Source organism: Panthera uncia, chromosome B4 (assembly GCF_023721935.1).
Source record: "Panthera uncia isolate 11264 chromosome B4, Puncia_PCG_1.0, whole genome shotgun sequence".
Taxonomy (NCBI): domain Eukaryota; kingdom Metazoa; phylum Chordata; class Mammalia; order Carnivora; family Felidae; genus Panthera; species Panthera uncia.
Genome location: NC_064809.1, coordinates 6,163,161 through 6,189,042, shown reverse-complemented (window position 1 = coordinate 6,189,042; position 25,882 = coordinate 6,163,161). Strand labels below are relative to the sequence as shown.

Below are 25,882 nucleotides of genomic sequence, written 5' to 3'. Positions count from 1 at the left end.
AAAGATTTAGGAACTAACTTGACATTTGCAGGCCTGTTAATGGTTTGGGAGGTTTCAAACCTAGATCCGACCGAGGCCTGGAAGCTTTGTCTCTGGGCTCTCTTTCTTGCAAATGTAAAACTTTCAAACAGAATTGGAGGGAAAGAGATCTATATATGCAGATTTAAAGCCTAGTTCATGGTGACTCTGATTTTTCCTCAATTTCTGGATTTTTTTTGTTTATGTAATAGTTTGCTGTGAAATGTACTGATAACATACCAGGGTATCTGAGTGGTTCGGTCAATTAAATGTCCAACTCTTGATTTCAGCTCATGTCATGATCTCACGGTTCTTGAGTTTGAGCCCACGTGCACCCTGCTTGGGATTCTCTCTCCCCACCCCACCCCCCTCTTTCTGCCCCTCCTTCACTTATGAAAAAAGAAATGTACTGATAACATTCCAAAAATGCTTCTTGATCCAAAACACAGCTGATTTGGGGTTCTCGTCTTGCTTTGACTTCGGCATAATTTTGTTAACAATTGCTATCTAAGTAAGAAACTCTTGGTAAAAATGCCCAACAGGTATCAAAGGGAAAACACTTTCCCTTCATTCCCAGCCCCATTTCCAAGAGGTGACTGTGATTAATAATTTCTTGTGTGATCTTCCAGAAATTACTCCCAGGTTGCACGTCTGCGTAGATGAATATACACATATCTTTGCAAACAAAACACAAATGCACTTATGGTAGAGATAGTTTCCTCCAGCTTGCTTTGTTTTTCATGAAAAAAAAAATGCACTTGGCTTTTGACTCACCAAAGAAAAATGTATGCGTCGATGCATGCAAAAAAATTCTTTGCAATTCATTGACCGTAAGAGAACAAGACTGGGAATCATGCTAATCCATAAAATGGATTCCCATGCAGCAGGAAAAGATTTATATATGCATGGAAACGGAAAGATGCCTTTTGTTGTTTCTTATCCTTTATTTAAATTTTCTAAGTCAGGTAATGGAAAACACACACGTTTCCCCACCACTATGTTGCCGAAAAAGACCCACTTAACACCTATAGTTCTGAGGCCACGGACAAGGCGATTGCTAGAAATCTGTCTCTGAAGCAATAATTCAGAAAATTTCCTTTGCCAACTGCAAAACACGTGTCTCTCCAGGTACCTGTGATGCACGAACTACTCGTTTTTCTAGGCGCTTCCTTGGCGAGAAAGATAAAGGCAAGCGATTGTCATGAGTATGTCTGCTTGCTCGGTTCCAGCCCTTTTTCCAGAGCCTTTCCTACTATCCCCATAACATAGATTAAAAACACAAATGAAACAAAACATAATAGTAAAAATGTGGTCTGAACTCAGTCTAAAAAAAATAAACTCAGTAAATTATTCAGCCAGTGGGTTATCTTCCTTGAGGGAGGCTTTAAAAGTTTGACGAGGGGCGCCTGGGTGGCTCAGTCGGTTAAGCGTCTGACTTTGGCTCAGGTCGTGATCTCGCGGTCCGTGAGTTCAAGCCCCGCGTCAGGCTCTGTGCTGACTGCTCAGAGCCTGGAGCCTGTTTCGGATTCTGTGTCTCCCTCTCTCTCTGACCCTCCCCCATTCATGCTCTGTCTCTCTCTGTCTCAAAAATAAATAAACGTTAAAAAAAAAAAAAATAAATAAAAAATAAAAAAAAAATAAAAGTTTGACGATACTCTCAAAGGCTTTCTTCGCGGGGAAGACTGTCTTGGCATTAAACCTCCTCCACCGCGTTGCCACAATTGTGCCTTCTCACTCTTCATGTTCCCTGACGTCCTAGGCTTTTGTCCTAACGTGCCAGCTCTTGCCGCGCCAATTCAGACGTAGCGAACGGAAGGTAGGAGCATCTGAGAACACTTGCGGTTTATTATTTAAATTGATCTCCCCTGTGGTGTTATTCTTGATCATATAGTGATTTTAAAATCATTGGAGCCAGGCATGTGTTTCAAAAATATGGTAGGGACGCCTGGATGGCTCAGTTGGTTAAGCTTCTGACTCTTGGTTTCGGCGGAGGTCATGATCTCAGTTTGTGAGTTCGAGCCCCACGTGAGGCAACTTGCGGCTGGTGTGGAGTCTGCTTGGGATTCTCTCTCTCTCTCTGTCCCTCCCTTGCTCACACACACACCCTCTCTCTCAAAAACGAATAAATAAACTAAAAAAAAATACCGTAAACCTGGTTCAGGGCAAGGTGCTAGGCCTTTACCTCTCAGCAGGGTCCTGGAAACCCTTTGCTGCAGCTGGCAGTAGCCCTTTAGTTGCTGAGTGATGGAAAGTTCTGGAAGGTCCAGAGAGTCCTGGTGAGAAGCCAGGGTGACCAGGATGTCTGGGAAGAGTGGACGCTGGGGGGCTGGGGAGCGTTGCCGTAGTTTAACAGCTGTCACAGGTAACTGTTAATTGGCAGATAACCTTAACTAGGCAACAAGCGAAAAAAGACTGACACGTCCGGAAAAAACCAATACCAACAATCGGAGAATTTAAAACGCTTCATTCAGCACGCCTTCATTGAGCGCCTACTGTGTGCGAGGCACCGTACCAGCCATAGGGTTAGAGCAACGGCTAACATGGCACCAGCCGGCCTGCCTAAGACCCGTGGTCTAGAGAAGGAGGAAAAGCTGTGCAAAGAGGAGGGATTTATTCTGCTGCGGTAACTTAATCCGCAAAGGGGAAGGTCTGAAGGAGAAGTTCCTTATTGCAAGGCGGGATGGGGAAGGACCAGCCACTACCCACGGCGATTAACGAAATAAATTGCCCAGAGAGAAATCGCTGTTAATCACGGGGAAGACATTTTCCCTCTGCAAGTGTAATTAGGGACTGGCACAGGCCGCTGGCTTAGCGTCAGTGGCCGTCCCCCCCCGGGGAGGCGGGTGCCCACACATCCAGGGTGGGCCATCGCCCCTGCGATTGGGTTCATTATCGGTGCTCTGGGTCAAGGAAGCACCGTCTCTGAAGGATTTGTATCCAGATCATGGGCAGAGCTCCATACTTCTTCCCTAATAACCAGTTATGCGACTGGAGATGAGTCTTATCTCAGAGTCATCTCAGTCTCAGGACTTTGGAAAGGCCCCGACTGAATCCTCAGCCCCCGCGCATCGGCAGACAGACCCCGTCAGAGGCTCCAGGCCTCGGTGAGGACATTTCTTGGTCTCGTGTGGCACACGTATTGAGTATAGATAGCAGATATCCATTGAGGGAACAGACCCTGTTGCAGAGCAAATATCAGACTATCTTCCTCCCGGTGGCTGTTCTCCCCTCCCCCCCCCCCCCCCCCCCCATGTGTCACTTTGTGAAAGCTGCTTGTTTTGTGGAAACAAACACATTTTGGCTTCTTTTTGGCTCAGTGCAGCCAGTGGAAAAGCCAAGTTGAATCCCATTCTATTTCATGAATCATCCTTCGATCTGCCAGCCGAATTCTGGCTGAGGACACTTGTTTTAGGAGAATGAGGTGCGGAGGGAGAAGCAAGCATGTTGATTCTCAGATCCCAGGCCATTTGTGGTGTAGTTAGAAACACAATGTTTTGACTGAAAAGCTGATCACATCTGAGATGGGTGTCAGCAAGGCAAGATAAATATTGAGCTTTGTGGTGTAATTTAATAGAACCAGAGCTTCGAGGATGAGCCATTTCAAGTGCTGTGCTCTTGGTATGAAATCACTTTCCCCGCCCCCCCCCCCCCAAAGCTCCTTTAAACAACGGAGATATGAAGTCACTCTAGAAAGTTCCACCGCCTGATATGAAGATGTATGAATATGAATAGGTGCTTCATATGTGGATGATTTTTAACTAGATACAAAATACTACTCACAATATGAACTTCATGATGGATATGTATGAATAATGAATACGTACTCCACATGTGGATGATTTCCCACTAGACATCAGATACGGTCACTTGGGCATCTCATAGGCAGGGAGAGGGGAAACCCACCACGCGCAATTGATCGGAAGGTCACAAAAGCCAAGATATGTTTTGGGAATTTAGTATTTTGAAAACGTGTGCCCTTCTCCCCATAAGAAGCCAATTTTATTGAAATGATAATATGTGTGACTGTGTAAAAGTTCGGTGTGGCTACTTCTGGCTTCACAGTCCTGGGATTTTATGAGAATGATAGGAAATCCTAGAATTTACTTTTCTAACGGACTGGCATAAATATAGTGGCCTTCTTCGATTCACCTCCTGGTGTATTCGGTGCAACGTGACCCTATGAGTACCCTGTGATCAAGCCCATGTCTGTAGGTCCACTGTAGAGCATGAGCCTATGGTGATGTCTCCAAACGTATTTGTTGACTGACTGAATGGAGACACGGCAGACCAAAAAAAAAAAAAAAAAGAATCTGGCATTAAGACAGAGGATCTAGTTTTGGTGGGTCTGTGTGCTCTATGTTTTCTCCCCACGATCTAGAGAGATGTCGCCCTTGTGTGCAGAAGTCCAAGTGTTTCAGATTAGGAAACCTCAGGGGAGGTGTGAGGTTCCCATCGCCGCACGATACGTTAGCACAAACGCGGCAGCTTGGAGCAGCACAGGGCACCAGCTTGGAGTTCTGTCACTTGTCCAGCACGGCTCACCTGGGTTCCCTGCTTCTGATCGCACAAGGCTGAACTCAGAGCTCTCCCCTGGAAGCTAGGGTCTTCGTCCCGGCCCGTGAGATTGTAGCAGAATCCAGTTAGTTACTTGTGGCGGTAAGACGGAGGTCCCCCTTTCCTTGCTGGCTCTCATCTCCTACTTCCATACAATCTGTCAGCCCTACTCAAGTGGCACGTGGTTTCTCGGAGTTCTGTCAGTTGTTTCTGTCACCATGCCATCTCCCTCCGCGTTGTCATTTACCTCCATGCGAGATCCCACGCGTGGCTCATCTCCTTCGTGAAGCCTCCTTAGATTCCTGAGCCACGGTGGGCTTTTCCTGTGTTACGCGTGCTGCTTCTGACACGCTTTGTCTTTAGACAACTTGTTTAGATGATTTAAAGTTCTTTGCGTAGTTCACTTTACAGATCCACGCTACCTAAATTTATAACATCACGCATAAAGAGGACGAGGCCATTAATATCACCAGTTAGTCACCTGGAATCTTCCTTAGAGATCACGATGTCTAAACCTATAGTTTTACATGCACAACAGGCTCCAAGGTTCATCCGAGTCTTAGAGACAGAGCTCTCCCTCATGTCTCCTGTGGCCTTTAGTGGTGATTCGGTAATTATTTGAGAAAGAAAAAAAAAAAAATGGAAGGCAATATGGAGGAAGGGAAGGAGGAAAGGAAGAAGGAAGAATGTTGATATTTTTCCTCCAGAAGCTTTTCTACGTGTGTCTCCTACGTGGAGAACTACGTAAGTGCTAATTATTCAGTCCTCTGCTGTACCCCTGGAGGAATATTTCTCAAAAGTGTGCTCCAAATTATCCCAAGATTCCGACACCAGCAGAAGCAGATCACAGAAGTCTGAGGACGTTGTGCAAAGATGTCTCTTATAAGCAAGATGCTTTACAGTTGTATGTTTTCCTCCTAAATTAATGCAAAATTTGTATTCGCCATAAGATATGTCCCTTTAAAATAAACATAGAGAACAGAGGTGCCTGGGTGGCTCAGTCGGTGATGCATCCGACTTCAGCTCAGGTCCTGATCTCGAGGTTCGTGAGTTTGAGCCCCGCGTCGGGCTCTGTGCTGACAGCTCAGAGCCTGGAGTCTGCTTTGGATTCTGGGTCTCCCTCTCTCTGCTCCTCCCCCCACTCATTCTCTCTCCTTCTCTCTCTCTCTCTCTCAAAGATTAATAAACATTAAAAAAACTTACAAAAATAAGCATAGACAACAAACATGGAAGTTAGTATTTTCCCTCACCGTGTCCTTGCGTGAAAGCAATGGGGATGGGGTCAAGTTCTCTTCCATGATCTTGGCGACTCCCAGACATAACCGCTGAGCCAAACAGACCCATCTTTCAGTTAGAGTGCTTGATGTATGGAATGTTTCGGGTCAGATTTTATTTGAGCATTAGGTTCAATATCGAAAAGAAATGGAAGACTAACGTGTAGGCCAATGTTTTGTGATTTGTGTACGTGTGTGTGCGTTTAGGAAGCCAGAATTTAGGGCAGATCAAAACCATGTGATGTAACTGGAACACGTGTTTGGGGAAGATGCATGTAAACCACATAAATTCCGGTGGACACAGCAGAAGTAACACACAAGCTCATCTGCTTCCTCCCAACAGTTCACTAAGATGATGTGATCACACGCACACACACACACACACACACACACAGGGACACATTAAAGAGCAGACAAGGACACAGCAACTGAATTTTGGAAAGCAGTTGAGGAAGAATACCCGGTTTAGCAAAATGAAAAATCAAGGCTTAACCTCAAGCAGGCGGTTGGGGGAGCTTCTAAATAAGCTTATTCATATCTTAGAACCGCAGAAACACTCGACCTGGAGGCACCTGCTTTGTCTGAAAATGATGGGGCTCAGAACAGAAGGATTGAATGGAATGCTGAATAAGAAGTTAGACACTTCAGACCCTCTGCCCTGTCATGCCCAGTCTACAGACTGCCCTTCTGCCATCCTGACATTAGCAACCTATTGTGGTTAACCATGGCCCAGAATGACTTTGGACATGAAGACACCAGGGACGCCATTCTGAAAACAGGAGGTTTAAGTGAGAGTCTAAGCACTGCGTGTTGAACCCACAATCTCTGAGCCTTCTTCCCCACTCATCGTCCAAAATGTTACCAGTAGGAATCAAACCCCCTCCTCGGACAAGACATTGGTGGAGACCATCTGGAAAATTCAGTCTAAGAGACGTAATGGATAGATGGCAGTTTCTCCGTGAATGTCTCCATTGGAATGACCCTACAATGACATCTATCAACTGACAAGCACACCCGCACTCACAGCTTTTGGTGACTACGTTAGCGCCTCCCTCTCCAATGCGAGTAGGTGCCACAAACCACCATTTTGTGAGGATATTTAACATAGAAGACAGAGTATAAACCAACAAAGGAGCTCGGAGAAAACAGAGATAGACCTGTTTTCTAAAAGAGAAGTGTTAGCTTCTGGCAAACAGGAATTAGGACAGAAAATAAGACGCAGCAGGGATTTTATTTTATTAGGAGCCTGCTAGGTCTCCTGGGCTATGTCATATACAACTTTTGACCAAAAAAATTAAAATTAAATTGAAGAGCAGAAATAGAACGCCTCATATTTAAAAAAATATATATATTGTTAATTGGACGCACTTGAACCTCCACACTGATGCCATGGGCACCTTTGCTGTAGAAATGACCACATAAGTGTTCACCCTTCTGGCTCCTTTTTAAAGTCTCTGCGAAGTCAGGAGCGACATCTTAACTGCTTCGCAATGAGATGATAAGGGAAGGAGATTATATGGGAATCTCGTAGATACCAGCACTGATACAGACAGCAGAGCAGGGTTTTCTGCGTGGACACTTGGATGCCACTTTTTCTCTTTGGGGATTATCTTACTGTGCCTGGACAGCAGATCCTTGCGGATCGCTTCTGCTTTTGAAAGAAATTGGGCTCCTCGCTATTTGCTTGGCCTGACTGAGTCAATGCGAGGTTTATTCTCTGTTCTACGTTCGTAAACCTCCTCCCGCGTTCACAGTTGCTCTGGTGACGGGTCAGCCCTCCTGGCCCAGTGCCTGCTGCTCGTAAATCCCTATTCTTTTCATAGTAGCGTAGAACTCCTTCTTTCCTTTACTTGCTCTTTGATTTCCTTACTCACCTTCTTCCTTAGCGTTTCTTCCTTTTTCTCCCTCATTCTACCCGTGCCTCTTTTTTCACCAGCCCGCCTCCAAAGGATTGAGTTTATAAAATTAATTCGACAGCTCATTTTGATCAATTTGTCACATTCCTAAATACCTAAACAGAAACGATTCTTGTGTAATAGGCCCCAAAATATGAACTTTATATTTTTATGCTATTCAATGTGAAGAAACAATCCATTAAAAAATATTTTTAATGTTTATTTATTTTTGAGAGAGAGAGAGAGAGAGAGAGAGAGAGAGAACATGGGAGGGGGAGGGGCAGAGAGAGAGGGAGACACAGAATCCGAAGCAGGCTCCAGGCTCCGAGCTGTCAGCACAGAGCCTGACGCGGGGCTTGAACTCATGGAGCGCGAGATCATGACCTGAGCCGAAGTCGGACGCCCAACCGACTGAGCCACCCAGGCGCCCCAGAAACAATCCCCTTTTTAGTGCAGACAGCAGCCACAAATGTTTGCTTTTTTCCCGCTGGGTCTGTACATTTCTCCTCTTCTTCTAGGCCAGCTGGGCTGGCTTCGTGGTCCTTTAACAGAACATAGCCCTAAATGTACCGGTACAAGCACATTTTTTGCAGACATCAGAAAAGGTGACAAGTTGCTTATGATTTCCTTTCGATGAAGTACCTCACAAGACTCACGAGAATTCTTTAGATTTCAGTAAGGATAAATAAAAAAGAAAAAGAAAAAAATATAAAGCTTTCTAGTAATGTTTTTGTCTTTTGGGGAGACTGATTAAACATCTGGCATTATAGAAAAAGCTCGAAGATTTTGGGTGATACGGGAGCTGAATCAGGCAACTGCGTGCACAAAGCCACAGAAAAGGTGGTGATGGGCAGTTGAACTACAGAGAAAGACCGTGGAAAGCACGTAACAAGAATGGCCTCTACCCGCCCTGAGGGTAGGAAAACGTGAGACCTAACTCCATTGCAATGCGTGGCACATTCTCAGAGCGACCCGTGTCACCATTTGGAACTCAGGCCTGAAGCACAGTGGCCCATTCTGGAGAAGTCACAGGAGAGTAGTGAGGACTGGCTTGGCTCCAGACGTGGGCAGAGAGCGGCGCTGGGAGGGGGGATGGGCATAAAAAGGTGGTCTTTTTACTAAGTTTATTTATTTATTTTGAGAGAGCGAGAGAATCTCACACAGGCTCCAAGCAGAGCCCAATCTGGGGCTCGATCTCCCGAACCATGAGAGCATGACCCGAGTGGAGATAAAGAGTGGGAAGCTTAACTGTCTGAGCCACTCGGGCTGCCTAAACAATATTTGAATCAATGCGCGATGGTGTATTGTGTAATACATATGCATGCCATTAAGAAAACTTTAGGGGCCCCTGGGTGGCTCAGTCGGTTAAAGTGTCCAACTCTTGATTTCAGCTCAGGTTGTGATCTCATGGTTCATGAGTTTGAGTCCCTCGTCGGGCTCTATGCTGACAGTGCAGAGCCTGCCTGGGATTTTCTCTCTCTCTCCTTCTCTCTCTGCCCTCTCTCTCTCTCTCAAAATAAATAAAGAAAGAAAATTTAAAGGTTTCAGGATGCTTTATTTTTTGAGGGTAGACCGAGAAGTAGATATTATATTTATGTTTACCTTTCTATCGGATATGGTTCAGTTTTCAAAAGTTTGCGTGCTAAATGGGTGAACTTCTCTTATCTGGAAAATTTCATGAAGCGTGATGCTTCATTTCCCAAGATGCCCAATGAAGTGTTGCTAGGTATATTCTGATTATTGGTTTTCCTTTAAACTGCTTCTTAAATTCTCACTTATTCTAAATCTTTGCCCTGAACTCCAATTTTCTCCATTTCATCCTTTTTCATGGTTAAAAGCAAAACCATCGATACTTTTAGATGAAAACTGTTTGCAGTAGCACGCTGAGATACTCTGGCTTGAAGGCACTGATTGATTTGTGTCTAAAGAGAAATGCAAACCACGTCAATCGCGTCTCTTCTTTCTGCGGAGCGAGTGTCCAAGTGCCTCCTTAGAGCCTCCAGCTTCTCTTCTGGCACCTGTTGTCTCACCCAATTTCATTAGCTGTCTTCTTCCAACGGATGAAATTATATTTCTGCGGTGCCCCCACAAGCGATCAAAGAAAACACTGCGGCTCCGTCTCAAAGCCTGGGCATCATCAGAACCCTGTCCAGTGCCAAGAGGTGATACAGCAGAGTTGTTACTTTTTCTCTAGTCTGACAGCATCCAGAGAATCTCCAGAAAAGGCAAGGGGTAGGTGCCAAACGGTGAAATTCCAGACTTAGCCACTGGTAATTTAAAAGTTTTATTGAGATAATGTGACCCTACTAAAATTTTGCTTTCTGATGGTGCCTTGACTTCCAGGTGCTTGGGCTCTAGGAGAAAAGGGTTATTTGGTCTGATTCTGCAGCTCAACCTCTCACCATGCTCAGATCACACTTTTGTTGGAAGATCTGCCTGTCCTCCTGGAAACGTGTTCACCCATCATGCATTATGGTTTCCTCTTAATCTTTATTTTATTACGTTCCCACATAACGCCATATGATACCATGAAAATACAGAGAACTCAGCAAGCAATGCTCTAACAACAAAATTGACTATGTGTGTGTGTGTGTCTCTGTGTGTGTATGTGTGTGTGTGTGTGTGTGTGTGTGTGTGTAAAGGGCACCAACAGGTGTGATAAGGGCACAACAAGTAATTTAATGCCATGGAAAAATGAGTTAAAATTCTGGATGCTTCTCACTTACTCTTAGAGATTCATTTTGAGCTTTAAGATTTAAAGAAATTCTCCAATGCCTGGTGAAATAAATTTCAACTGTATTGATTCTGAGATCATCGTATTGTTGGAAGGTGGATCTAAAATGAGTTCATTCCTGGGCTAATCCTAGTTGAATGTGTGAACTCAGCCATTAGTTTGTGGTATCCAGACATGTTTATCTACGCGTGTTCGCTCCATGCCCACAGGACTGTCTCCTTGCCTCCCTGCCTCTCAGGCAGGAGTATTCTCCTCCCTGCTTCTTTCTTTTCATTCCTAATCAAATCCTAACAGCAGAAGGGAGGGAAAAGGGTCTGATCACAAAGAAATGTCAATGATTACCATTTAGAGACCTCTCTATACCAACCCCAGGATATTTCCAATTTCCTGGGGCTCAAAACTTACACATAGGAAGTAAAGATCTGCTGTGGAATTTTGGGCAAAAACCAGTGGCTAGTTGGGTGATCTCTTTTAATAATCCGGATCGATTTTTGTGGACATCATTCATTGTGTTTATGACTTATTGTGGGTTCCCATGACTAGGGTGGTTTTTACTTTGGATGTGAGGGCCAGATTTGACGTTAGATGTTGGCATTCTTGGGCATATTTTCTTTCCAAGCTTTACAAATATCACTTCCTCTATAACCTAAATTGCAAATTTGGCCCACGTTATGAGCTGAATGCTTGTCTCCCTCCCAAATTCACATGTTGAAGCCCTAACCCCCAATGTGATGGTATTTGGAGGTGGGACCTTTGGGAGCCAATTAGGTTTAGATGAGTCGTGAAAGTAGGGCTTTCGTGATGGCGTTAGTGTCTTTATAAGTAAAGGAAGAGAGACCGGGATTATTCTCTCTGCCCTGTGAGGACACAGGGAGAGTGCTCTCACCAGGAACCGAATCATCTGCCATCTTGTTCTTGGACTTTCCAGCCTCTGTTGTTTACACCACCCAGTCCATGGGATTTTGTTATAATAGCCCAAGCCGACTACCACAGCTGATGTATCTGGGCTGGCTACCCCAATTCTGAATCGATCGTCCCAACAGAGCAAGAGCCTATAGTCTGATGAGCCGAGGAGCATTGTGCACGTGGTCTATCACGCTTGCTAATGCTACTAAGACTAAACTACGGGTAACAGAGGAAGTGGTGAACTTTACAAAGAGGGATAACTGAAAGGAGTATTGTTAAAAGTTGCGATCGCTTGAACGTGAATAAATAAATACGCCAAACTAAAATTACGGCGAAACAAAAGGTGAAAAAGACGGCCAAAGAAGTTGGGGTAAAATAATACGTAACAGGAGATTTACCGTCTGAATCACGTGTAAGTGAGCGGCTGGGTAGCGTGAAGTGCCCTCGTGTTGTTCACCATTATTGCCACCAACCATCTGCAGAACACTCTTCATATAAAACCGAAACTCGGTACCTGTTAAATAATAACTCCTCTTCCCCCCCGCCGCCCGGTCCCTGGCGCCCGCCATTCTGTGTCCATGAATTTGATCATTCCAGGTAACTCACGGCAGTGGAATCATTCGGTATTAGTATTTTTGCGACTGGCTTATTGCAGTTAACATAACGCCCTCAAGGTTCATCCAGTGTGCATGTGTCAAAATTTTCGTCTTTTCTTGGTGATGAAGAATATTCCAACATCTGGACGTACAGCATTTTGCTGATCCACCCTCCCACCTGTCCATGGACACGAGGGCTGTTTCCACCATTTGGCTACTATGCATAATGCCTCTCTGGACGTGGGTGCATGGGTATATCTTTGAGACCCTGCTTTCAATTCGTTTGGGTACATATTGAGAAATGGAACTCCTGGATCATATAGTAATTCTTACTTTTTTGAGCAGAAGGGGGCATTTTGAACGTCCTCTTCAGATCACAGACAACAGAACTGCATATGCATTTGTCTGCTGGTCCCTGAGCACACTCTGTTGCTGACAGAAAGCCTCTTATTTGCGTTGATGGAAGAAAGGAAGTAGGAACTAAACATAGCCCCTTTGAATATTATGGTAGAACCAAGGAGCACCTGGGTGACTCAGTCGGTTAAGTGTCTGACTCTTGATTTTAGCTCAGGTCATGATCTCATGGTTAGTGAGTTCGAGCCCCACATCAGGCTCTGTGCTAACAGTGTGGAGCCTGCTTGGGTTTCTCTCTCTCTCTCTCTCTCTCTCTCTCTCTCTGCTCTACTGTGCTTTTGCTCTCTCTGTCTCAACATAAATAAATAAACTTTTAAAAAAGAACCAAGAACCACAGAATCATGGATACATAAAGTCAGGATGGCCCTTCAACGGTCGGTTTGGTGACCTGCCTTTCTGCCACTGTCCTCACATAACAATGTCATCCATTTTACATAAATGTGTGAAGTCACACAACTAGAAAATGATGGAATAGAGCTTACACGTGAGTGTCGTGTTTCCTGGTATAGTGTCTTTCTTTCATGATGCCATTTCTTTATTCTCAGAATCCTAGAATTAGAGGATATTGACTTAGAGACCAGATAAGTCGGTAGTTTTCAAACTTTTAAAAATGGAGCGTTCCTTTGTTCAAATACAGAGTCACACAAAAATGCCAGGGCATCTTGGATACAGAAGCAGGGCATCTGGACTCTTTGTTTTCCTTTATCTGGATCTGGAGAGAGCTTTGCAAGTCTCTAGGAAGCAATTTGAAACTCCCAGGTCAATGTCTTCATTTTGCAATGAAGGAGACAAGCTTTGTGGGCAAGGGTGGGTTGGGAGTTGAGGTTGTTTTCCCAAGACTGTTAAAATATTGTGGGCAAGCTTGCTCTAGAACACACACTAACAAGGGCTGCTTCCTTAGCACTCTCACGATTATCTAATGCTACTTAAGTTTCAGTCAGCCGTGCTTTTATCTAATTCTTAAAAAAAAGAGAGAAATGCCACCCGGGAGCTATTTGCTGCTCTTCATAAGGTAAAAACCCTGTTTTCTGGAGAATCTGGTTTCACATTCTTGCACCTCTCTGTAATAAGCAGAGAAATTACGTTTTCTTCGATTTTAGAAGGCACTGAGTTGTTTTGGAGTTAATGGTGATATTCTTGTGTATATTTAGAGTTTTTAAAAGTTTATTTATTTATTTTAAGAGAGAGCACACAGGGAGGGGCAGAGAGGGAGGGAGAGAGAATCCCAAGCAGGCTCCGTGCTTCCAGAGCAGAGCTCAACGAGAGGCTCAATCTCACAAACCATGAGATGATGACTGGAGCCGAAATCAAGAGTTGGATGCCCCACCGACCAAGCCACCCAGGCGCCCTTGTTGTGTATACTTCAGGGAAAGACAGAGAAACAATGGAAACTACTTCCCCTCACCCTGTCACTATAGCTCCTGGAACTGGGCAAACCCAAGTTCCCCAATGCCCCTAGGTGAAATAAGCAAGAGGACACCATGTTTGAATTTCTCAACATGCAACTCATTAGTCTCTCAGCTCCCATGTCTTCTTCTGGCACATAAAGATTTTGATGTCTTCATTTGATGCTTCTAGTTCACGGTCCTTCTCTGCGTAGCTACTAAGAATTTGGGTTTAGTTCATCCTTTTGGGAAGACTTTATCTTTCTGTTAGTTTTGCCTGTCTTGATTGGTCCAGTCATGGTCATTCCTTAAGACAGAATGATGACCCCAGTAGAATTCCAAAAGTTCTTGCAGTCCAGTTTTCCTAAACTTTGCAAGTTCTAGAACATTAAGGTGTATAAAAATAGTAAGTCACTGACTTTCCCTACAGGGGAGACCCAAGCATTCTCTTTATTTAAATAATAAAAATAAATATTGCCCCTGAAGTTAGGATTAGGGTTAGGACTGGTTTCTGCCTGTAGGGATGCATAGGTGGGGAGAAACGAGCCATCTCTGTTGCAACGCACTGCTTCTAGCTTTCTTCCCCACAAGGCCTTCCCCTACCAAGGCAGCAACACAAGCCATGAATAGGCTCTCAGAGTTCATGGTTATACCCATCAATCTGCTACTCTATAGGTTAGAGCTTATGGCAGAACATTAGGGTGAAGAACCATTCTTTTTCATTCTCTGTGGGCTTTTTTTTATTTTTGAGAGAGAGAGAGAGAGCACGTGGGGAAGGGGCAGAGAGAGAGGGGGACAGAAGATCTGAAGGGGGCTTGGCGTGGACAGCAGGGAGCTCTATGTGGGGCTTAAACTCATGAACCGTGAGATCATGACCTGAGCCAAAGTCAGACGGCTCAACCGACTGAGCCACCCAGGTGCCCCGAGAAAAAGAGAATCTTAAGCAGGCTCCACACTCAGCACAGATCCCAATGTGGGACTTGATCCCAGAACTCTGAGATCCTGAGGAGCCAAAAATCGAGCGTTGGGTGCTCAACCTACTGAACCACACAGGCGCCCCTCTTTATGGGTTTTCATTTCACTTTCTAAGAGGGTAAAAGGCTTTCAATCCTGCATGACTCTTTGGAACTTTCTTCCTTCTTCCCTCTTCTCCATTCTCCCATGGGTAGTGGGGACACTGAAGAAGTGACCAAGGGCAGGGCCCCAGTGAAGAAGAGAATCATCCTACTTCCCTGTTCCTTGAACCTACTTCCTTTGTTCTCAGCCTAAAAACGAAGACGTCAGCTGCTTTTGTGGAGGATGCTTAACGAGTTCCCTATAATCATCGGGTGGTATGATCAAAATCAGTGGTGGTTAAAAGCAATGTCTTTCAGGATGCAAAATATTCTGAACTAGGCGTTCAGAACTTGCCTTCATAGATCTCACGTCTCTCAGGGAAACAGAAATTGAAAAAGTAATTTCATGGGACGTTAGGGACAATTTACGAGGGGAGAAAGATTATGAAAGTGGGTGACCCTTGGCTTTCGTGGGCCATAAACGACGATCAGAAACACTTTTTAAAATCAGAAGCACACAAACATCAAAAGCTCTATACAAGAATATAGATGATGAGGAATCCAAGTGGGAACCAGGGCTGATCAGTGGTTATAATCTTTCTAAATTAAACACGATGTTAGAACACATGTTGGGATCAGGAGAAAAGTCACCGTGGCAATGCGTGATGCAAAGGATACGCCTTGAAGAAACCACGCTGCTCTCTTGAAAGAGAAATGCTTAATACCACAGGTGCTTTGAGAGTTCTCCTTGAAAAGCATGCGGACTCAGAAACTGCAAGTGCTTTAGGAATTCCAGTTCTCCAAATGGGCAATATTTGTCAACACTGTTATTCTGTCAAATCACTCGTGCATTATCAATCGTGACGATTAGAAGAGACCTTGCAGATGTTGTCTTTTAAATTCTCTTGATGTGTCCGTCTCTGTTCTCCTGCTTCCCTCCCCCAATTTGTTTGACATGAAGATTTCTGAGACAAGTAAAACTTGGAGCTAACATGAGAATTGTGTTCTATGTGCCGGGTGCAGTGCTGAGCCATTTACTTGCCTCAGCTGACACAGGACAGACCTCTTTTCTTATCTCTTTTCTAGATAGCTTATCAGGCTCAAAGGGTTTCATCATTTGCAGGGAAGTGTTGGAGTGGGTGTAGGTCTGATTCCAGTGCTAGTATCATTGTGTTACATGATATGTCCTCTCATATCTAATTAACTTAATTTTAGTCGTTCTGTTAAATAATTTCAACACACCTGATGGAAATTTAACAGGGGATAGGGGGACATAAGAATCAAGTCCAGTAGGCTTCAAAGCACTGATGAACCTAAATTTTTTTTTAACATTTATTTATTTTTGAGAGACAGAGCGTGAGCAGGGGAGGGGCAGAGAGAGTGGGAGACACAGAACCCGAAGCAGGCTCCAGGCTCCGAGCTGTCAGCACAGAGCCCCACGCGGGGCTCGAACCCACGATCCGGGAGGTCATGACCCGAGCCCAAGTCGGACTCTCAACTGACTGAGCCATCCAGGTGTCCCAAAGCACATATGAACTTTAAAAGTTGGCGCTAAGTCCCACCATTAAGGCAGATGGGTGAATACAGCTGTGTCACTCAGCACCGGCCCGCATTGTCCCCCAAGGATCAAGTCTCTGGACCAAACTCTTAGCTATCAAGGTGTCAATCCTTTCTTCCTGATGTAAAGCTGAGAAATGGAAAGGAGGCTCTGAGCGAAGGTGCTTGAAGAGGAAACAAAAGGGTGACAGAGACTCAGCAGAGGCTTGGTCATTGTTGTGAAGACTTCTCGATAGACTTCCCTTTTTCAGCTTTATCGAGGTACAACCGCTAAAATGATAATATATTTAAAGCGCACAATATGATGATTCGACATATGCATACATTGTAAAAGGATGGTCACCATCCAGTTGATGAACATATCCATCACATCACATATTTACATTTTTTTGTGTGCGTGAGAACACTTAAACTCTCCTCTCTGAGCACATTTCACTTATAAAATAGAGTGTCGTCAACTACGGCCACCATGTTATACATTAGATGCTCAGACTTTACTCATTGTGTAACCGACAGTTTGTACCCATTTCCCAACATGTCCCCTTTTCCCTCAACCCCCAGCTCCGGGCACATTTCTATACTTTTTTTTTTAAATATTTTTTTACGTTTCTTTATTTTTGAGAGACAGAGCATGAGCGGGGGAGAGCAAGAGAGAAGGAGACAGAATCAGAAGCAGGCTCCAGGCTCTGAGCGGTCAGCACAGAGCCTGACGCGGGGCTCAAACCCACGAACTGTAAGATTATGACCTGAGCCAAAGTCAGACGCTTCACTGACTAAGCCACCTGGGCGCCCCTCTATTCTTTATTTCTATGAGTTTGACTTTGTTTGTTTGTTTGTTTGTTTGTTTTAAGATTCCACATATAGGTGATACGTGCAGTCTTTGTCTTTCTCTGTCTGGCTTATTTTGTTTAGCACAATGCCCTCCAGTTTCGTCCATATTATCACAAATGACAGGATTTCCTTCTTTTTTAAGGCTGAGTGATATTCCATTTTGTGCATATTTATATCTATCTATCTATCTATCTATCATGATTTTCCTATCTGTATCTATCACATTTTTAAAATATTTTTACGGTGCTCGCTTCGGCAGCACATATACTAAAATTGGAACGATACAGAGAAGATTAGCATGGCCCCTGAGCAAGGATGACACGCAAATTCGTGAAGCGTTCCATATAAAAAAAAAATATTTTTACGAAGTGTTTTTCTAATGTTTATTTATTAATTGTTGAGAGAAGGAGAGAGAAAGAGAGAGAGAGAAAGAGAGAGAGAGAGAGAGAGAGAGAGAGGAAGTGGGGAAGGGGCAGAGGGAGGGAGAGAATCTTAAGCAGTCTCCATGCCCAGCACGGAGCCTGACACAGGGCTTGATCTCCTAGCCATGAAATCATGACCTGAGCCAAAATCAAGAGTTGGATGCTTAACTGACTGAGACACCCAGGTGCCCCTGTCCAATCAGTTTTTGATTTAATATCTGTACTTGTTATTGGTTTGTTCAGACTTTCTATTTCTTCATAATTTAGTCTTGGTAGGGTATGTGTTTCCAAGAATTTACCTACTCATTCTAGGTCGTCTAATTTATTGGCACGGCATATACTTGTTCATAGTTGTTGCTTAGTTGTTCCTTAGTATTTCTGTGTTATCAGTTGTAACTTTCATTTTTTATTTTATAAGTCTTCTCTCTTTTATCTTAGTTTAACTGAAGGTTTGTCAACTTTATCTTTCCAGCAAGCAAATTTTTGGTTTCATTGATCTTTTCCATTGTCTTTCTAACCTCTAATCTCTGTGTCATTAATTTCCACTCTGATCTTTGTTATTTCCTTCCTTCTGCTAACTTTGGGCTTAAGTTATTTGCCTTTTACTCGTTCCTTGATGGTCAAGTTAGGTTGTTTTTTTGAGATCTCTCTTTTTTCTCTTTCATTTTTTAAAAAAAATTTATCTTTATTTTTGAGAGAGAGAGAAAGAGAGACAGAGAGATAGAGAGACAGAGAGACAGAGCACGAGCAGGGGAGGGGCAGACAGAGGGAGACACAGAATCCGAAGCAGGCTCGAGGCTCCGTGCTGTCAGCACAGAGCCCGATGCGGGGCTTGAACCCACAAACCGCGAGATCGTGACCTGAGCTGGAATCAGACGCTTAACTGAGTGAGCCACCCAGGTGCCCTCTTTTTTCTTAATGTAGGTGTTTATCACTATATGCTTCCCTCTTAGAACTGGTTTTACTACATCTCATCAGGTCTGAGATGTCGTGCTCCTGTTTTTATTTGTTGCAAGATATTTTCAAATTTCTCTTTTGATTTATTCTTTAATCCATTGGCTGTGGGAGTGTGTGGTTTAATCTCCACATATTTCACATGGATTTTTTCTTATGGGAACCCTTAGGAGAAATTGGGAACAAGCTTAGCCAAACAGTAATAAGTTTATCAGACTGCCTCCGTCAAGAAATTTTAATGACAGAAAATTGTTTCGTCTATAAATTTCATTTTAACCTAAGCAAGAGGGAGAGCGGGCTCTGTTCATCTTATTTTATAACTGGAGAGAAGACCCACAAGAAGTCAATGAAGATGCTACTATGTGTTGAACTGTGTCTCTGCCCCACCCCCGTCCCCCAATCTACATATTGAAATCTATCCCCCGTGCTTCACATGTGACCATATTTGGAGATGGTGTCTTTACAGAGGTAATTAAGTTAAAATGAGGTCATTAAGGTGGACCCTAATCCAATATGACTGGTGTCCTTATAAGAGGATTCCTCTGGATCCAGACATGTACAAAGTGAAAACACAAGGAGAAGATGACCATCTAGAAGCCAAGAAGAGCCTTGAAACAGACCCTTCCCTCACAACCCTTGGAAGGAACCAATCCTGGCAACACCTTGATCTCAGACTTCTAGACTTTAAAACTGTGAGAAGGTGGACACTTGGGTGACTCGGTCAGTTGAGCCTCTGACTTTGGCTCAGGTCGTGATCTCACAGTTCATGGGTTCGAGCCCCGTGTTGGTCTCTGTGCTGACAGCTTGGAGCCTGGAGCCTTTAGATTCTGTGTCTCCCTCTCTCTCTGCCCCTTGCCTGCCTGTGCTCTGTCTCTCTCTCTGTCTCTCAAAAATACATACACGCTAAAACAAATAAAAAAAAAACTATGAGAAGGTAAATTTCTTTTGTTTAAACCACACCGTTTGTGGTACTTTGTTATGGCAACCCCGGCAAGCTGAAATGTGACACCTCACACACTTTGTCCCTCAAATCCCTGTTTGAGCATGTTTCTCTACACCCGAGGTATCCAATATGGCAACCATTAGCTACATAGGTCTATATAAATTAATTAAGCAAAGTTAAAATACAGTCGTACTAGTCATATTTCACGTACTTGCTAGCGACTACTGACTGGACAACACAGATTATTATTCTGTCACCACAAAAAGTTGTATTCAACAGGGCTGGTTGAGACTAACCTTAATTTAATGTCACAGTAGAGAGGGAAGAGACAGAAGAGAGAGAAGGTACAACCTCTAGGACCACACTGAATATTGAGTAAATTTTTAAGACTTAAGCTGAGACCATTCCGTCCCAGGTTTAGTTTAGTCTCAACATGAGCGGTCACAAAGAAGGGGTCCGTGCGCGCGTGTGTAAGCGGGCCATCCCCCAAAGTCCCCTTTTATCTCGAACCGAATTTCTAAGCCTCCATGTCTGCTAACTCTTGTTCCTGATTTTCCCACTTTCAAAACTCCAATTTAAGCCTTAGTGTGATTTGTTTCTTTAGGCGTGCCAATTCCTGCAACATATCGCACACGATTTCAACCTTATCCCTTAAGAATGCGACTTAATCCTACATTCGAATGGCCGGGGCACAAGTGAACCTCTGTTTTAAATGACTGGTGAAAAACTGGATGTGAAAAGGGTCAGAGGTTTCCCAAACAGTGATTTCCTGGACAACGTGTGTGTGTTCCTGCTCTGGCGTGAATTATGGGGCAGGAAGGAAGAAAGAGCAAGCAAATTAGAGCAAAGCGTAAAGAGGAGTGGGCAGAGAAGGGAAAAGGGGGGTTCTTGGTAGGAATCGCACTGGTGGATGAATAATCTCAGAAAGCATCTAACGTTTAAGCGAAGTTGCTACAGTCTTAAGGGAGAGTACATCTCTCTGAGTTCCCAGCCAGGAATTTGAGTCAAGCCGAGGCAAAGATGTGAACGGGACCCATCCACTTGTAGAGACCTACAAGAAACCGAATGATTCAGAAGGAAAAAGAAAGCCACACGAGAAGCTGGCATGGACAAGTAGTTATGGCTTATTATGTGGCAGGACTGTCTTCTTAAGTAGAATTCTGCCTAGGGGACAGGGTAATAAATAGGTCGGGCATGACTCACAGGGAGGCGAGAGAGCATGGAGGGATTGGAGAAAGGAAGGGTTGCCTTGCGCTCACGTGTCTTCCCAACGGGTATACGTGAAACCGGAAATCCCAGTGGTTAAGACTACACCCTCCTCAGCTCTTTCCAGCATTTCGTACGTTAGCCCCTAATGAGGTAGGCTACCGATCCCAAAAACTGGTGTGCTGGCAAGTTTTTGCAGCCAATTCTCAGAAACACAGGGAGGATATGTCCTCCCTGTTGGTGCACACCCTGCAGGTTAAGGGCAGACTCCTTTGCAAGGCTGTCATGACTTCAACCACCAGCCACAAATTTCAGGCATCCCCTGCCCTTCTGCCTAGCTGACTACAAACGTAGGCCTTTCCACAATCCCCTCAGGTTTCAGAATGGGTCCGAATGCCACACCGAACTCAGGACGCCCCTGAGGAAATGATTACCATTTCATTATATAGGACACAAATGAAGAGCCAAATGAACAGGTATGTAGGGCAAGTTCTAGTAGGGTCTCAAGTTCCTGCCTCAGGGTCCAGACTTTTACATGGGGATTCATATATAGGCGTGATGGATTAAACCATTGGCCACATGACCGAACTCAGTCTCCAGTCCCTTTCCTCTCCCAGCGTCAGAGTTGTGGCTGAAAGTTCCAACCTTTTGTGCCCATGCTTGGTCTTTCTAGTGTGGCCAGCCCTTCCCTCGAAGCTATAGAAGGGCTCATTGTGAGTCATTTCATTAGTACAAACTCAGGCATGTTGTCAAGGGGCTTGTTATAAATAACAAGAGTTACTCCTATTATTCAAAAAATTCCCAGAGTTTTTGGAGCTCTGTGCCAGGAAGGACAGATGCCGGCTATGTTCCTTCTCCTATCTCAGGAAGAGATACACATGATATGCTCTTGTGGGCTGGTGTGGGTTGACTCCAGCACACCACTGTTCCTAGCCTCTGGATTCTTTTGCAGAGACTTGAAAAATCCTAATATCTGGGTCTCAGCCTCAGAGATTCTGCTTTAATTAGTGTGGGGACCAACCTGGCCCTGAAGCCTTAGAAGCTCCAGGAATTTCCTCGTGTGCAGCAAAGCTTGATTCCTACGGACCCTCCTTCTCCTTCCTTAAAGCCTCCCCCAACAGTCTCCAGGATATAAACCCAAAGGGGTTGGAAGTGGGATTAACCCTTTTTGGTTTTCTGAGCGATAAGGCAGAGTTGCAAGGGATGCCCTGGCACAATTTAGGGCCAGCCGTCCTGCTCCTGCCTGGGGTCTAGGAAGCCTGGCATTGCTTTGTGCCCCTAAGAACCTTTCCGTGGCATGGACACCCTGGCTTGAAGCTCAAACTGTCTTCTTCATCATCAGTCACCATCATCATCATCATCATCACAAGGCTGAGCATGTTCAAACCTGCTGGAGACAAACCTGAACAGGTCCGAAGAGAGAAATGGGTCCTTAACCCAAACCTTTGTGCAGACCCTACTAACTGAGTTAGTGAGTTTCCTCTCGGGGCATATAACTAAATGATTACCATAAACTATAAGACGCTTTATAGCCTACATCATTCTTTTAGTTAGGTATTTCCATGAGTTCCTTCTTCCAATTCCTTCAGCTCTTTGTCTACATGTCACCTAATCAGTAAGGCCTCCCCTGGCCCTCATTTTCCCCAACACAATTGGTTATCACGGGAAATATTTCACACATGCTTCCCCAGCGACTGCCTGCATCTCTGTGCCAGGAAGAAAGCCCGGGGAGAGCCATCCAACAGGAAGCGGGGCTTTCTGGGAAGAAGCAAGGATCTGACTGAGATCCTTCAGGATCCAAGTTTGTCATTTTAAGTCAACGCGCCACTCCCAGGGGCTTAAAGCCATTGCAAACGTGTGCCGGTTTCTAGCAGAGTGTAGTCTCGGAGGGCAGCATGTGGTTCTTAGGATATGCTGTCGAGGGAAGAATTCCTCAGGCCCCATTTGTGTTCCCTTGCGATCATCCTCCGGGAAGGGAGAACAGGAGTGTGAAATTATTTAACAGACGGAGCTAGAAGTTCAGAGCTCTCCGTCCTCATTAGGAATCCAAGAAACTAGAAATGCTTACAGATAAAGCTTACGTGTTTCTCGGAGATGGCAATCTGTCATCTTCTACTATCTAGTGGTGACTCTGAAACTCCTACTACTGATCTGTCATTACCTTTCATTCATGTCTCCGCTCATGAAGGGCTATGTGTGTCCAGCCACGACTTGATGAGGGCAAACCTGTAAGGAGTTGCCCTCCGCCAGGCACTGGGGAGCTGGACATTAGACAAGTAAGTACTGAAATTGTTTGATTCAATTTTACTGATCTCACAAAAGCAGACTTTGGGGTTTCATAGGATTACAATTTAAGGCACATCATCTAACCTTGGGGTCAGAGATGTTTTGTCGAAAAGTGACATCATAAGTTAAAGTTTGAAGGATGAGGAGAAGTTGTGTTGAGTACAGTTTTTAAAAAAATAATTGAACTTGATTCTCTAGCCGATGGGCATCTTGTCCCTGAAGGTACAGAATTGAAATTGTCCTTGTGCAGAAGGGATTAATAACCTATTTTCGTGTGTGTGTGTGTGTGTGTGTGTATTTAATTCTGCTGAACCAGAAGGGAAGAACTGGGTGGAATAGTATTTACTTGCTGAACAGAGGTATAGTGACACTTGCTATCCAACCCCAGCTAAAGAGTTCCTGTATTTTTACCTAAAGGTGGTATTAGAAGTGTTATTGGCAATGTTGTTTTCCTTTTCATTAAGTGCATTCATTAACTCTAATTGATATTTCAGGGCTTGTGTCTTGGTTGATAAAAGCTTAGGATAAAGTATGATTCTCCTATTTTTAGGTTTTGGAAAAAACACAGCTCTTAGGAAAAAGCAGTGTGCAACACGACAAAGGACGAACCTGTTCCCCCTCGCTACCCCCAGGCATGCGGTGAAGGGCACTAAATGACCTTGGAAGCTCCATAATTCAATAGAGTTTCACGCGAATAAGGCATTATTTGATCTGAAAGCTACAGGGATCAGGCCAAGAAAAGCTTGCTTCGAAAGCCGGAGGAGAGAACCACAGGGGGAAATGGACGAGAATGTTGAGGATGCTTTCGCTGCACCGGCCAACGCGTGACTTTATCTATGACAAATCTGATTTTAGTGTGGTCCATGAATTCTACACTGGAAAAAAAAAAAAGAAAGGAAAAGAAAAGGGGGAAAACATTCAGGTTGCCAAGGCCAGTCTATGAGGACTCAGAGCCACAGACGAACAAAAGTCCGAATCAGCTACTGAATCTAAGTAAGGGTGACCCACAACAGGCGGGGTTTAATTTTGACAGTTTCCTCTGTAATTCTATTGTTGTCACCAGGGCGTGGAGAAGAGCAAAGAAAAACGGAGGCAAGTACATCACAGGCAAAACTGAAGGGAATGAGTCCGTGAGAGGGGCTCCGGAGTGATGGAGTGGTCTTCTGTGAAAGCTCTCAGAAGGGAGGCGGAGCCATTTCAATAGCTGGCAGAATGCCAGGGACAACTGTGGCTACAGGATGAGAGCAGAGAGAAATCCCGGGCCCCCGGGGGAGGCGTCTGTAGAATCCCCACCAAAAGAATCCACTCCCTGCCATCATGCTAGAGGTAGGAACCTCCTGAGGCCACCTGTGCCCACTTTACTGGCGAAATTCCAAGTCACCCTAAATTATTTCAGACTGGTGGGTGTTCACCCCGTACGTGCATCTTGCCATATCAAACTCTCCTGACGATTCAGGCGGTGAAGTTTGCAGCTTTTGATGCAAAAACAGTGGGAGAAAGAGGTAAATATGGTTGACATTTATATGGCACGTACCGTGTGCCAGGCCTGGTTCCGAGTGCCTTACATTAGTTTACTTCCCACTACCTTCCAACATTAAGAGGGAAAGACTGTGTCCTCTTGTTTTACCGTTGGCAGGACTGACGCGTGAGGAGGCTACGTCATTTCCTCAAGGTCACACGGCCTCATGGATGTGAATGTGGCCCATCGGGCACCAGGGTCCAACTCTTAAGCACTATACTGTACTACCCCCTTTCGATACAACAGAGCCCGTCCATATTGCCGTATTGGTAACGTGTTCACGAGACTAGTAATGGACAGGTCTCTGCAAGCAGTGACCCAAGAGAAAGAATTGGAGCTTGCTGGAAACTTTAACCCATCACATTAACAGAGAGAATAGATATAGACTCATGTATGTGTTTATGCCTTGCAGGTCTGTATAGAATTGGGTTGATACCTCAAAACCAATGGTGAAAACTGCGTGAATTCTGAACATTCTAGAATATTCTAGAACATTCTGCGTGAATTCTGAACATTCTAGAATATTCTAGAACATTCTGCGTGAATTCTGAACATTCTAGAATGTTCTAATTCTGGTACATTATGTGTCATCTTCCAGGTGAGGGGAAAAAATCAAAACCTTTAGGATGACAAATTCCTTTATGACCTTGCTCTTGTACTTCTCGTTGGCCTTACTTCTATCGACACCTCTCCTCTTTGGCCTACACAGTAGCCCTCTGAAAGGCAGTTCCGTGAGGGGGACCATGCTTCTCGATGGGAGCATGCTTCTGGAGTTTGCTCCTCAATGCCTTCCCGAAATGCCCCCCTTCCCCTTCTCTCACTTACCCGACTAATTCATTTTCACCTCCTACAGCTCAGAAGTGACCTCCTTCAGGAAGCCTCCCGGCCCTCCTCCGTCAAGGCCGAGGTCAAAGTCTGTCCTGGGTTGTGTGTCTTGTCATCTTTGGCAGGTGTTCAACAAATATTTGCTGAGCAAATGCACTAGTTTATGTAGAGGAGATAAATTTCACATGGTCTGTACTCAGAAGCCAACTGATGATGTTATCTGGGGTGACAAGTAAGTATTTCTATTTTCCCTCTCCTTTCTGTTTTTCCCCTGTTCTTCCACCCTTCCTTCTTCCCTCCCCCACGCTCCTTCCATCCCTTCTCTCTGTTTTTTCGTTACATCTGCTTGCTTTTTGGCAATGAGCATTCATTTTGCAATGTGTGCTTATTGCTTACGTAACTAAATCAAGCAACCAAAGTCCTCCCGTTGTAGAGAGAAAACAAGAGGCGACTGAGGAAGAAAAAAAGATGAACCCCGCAATATCCTAAGACTGAGCCGCTAATATTG

The 25,882-nt window shown here is 44.5% G+C and overlaps 1 protein-coding gene and 1 non-coding gene across 3 annotated transcripts in view; one reads left to right on the top strand and one right to left on the bottom strand.

The window, feature by feature from the left end:
* The window catches only part of PFKFB3 (6-phosphofructo-2-kinase/fructose-2,6-biphosphatase 3), a 952,670-nt gene that overhangs the window by 130,448 nt on the left and 796,340 nt on the right, over window positions 1–25,882 (bottom strand). The window lies entirely within an intron of this gene.
* Window positions 17,463–17,569, top strand: LOC125920474 (U6 spliceosomal RNA). Its single transcript, XR_007457066.1, has one exon. It is a non-coding gene; the product is annotated as a U6 spliceosomal RNA (small nuclear RNA).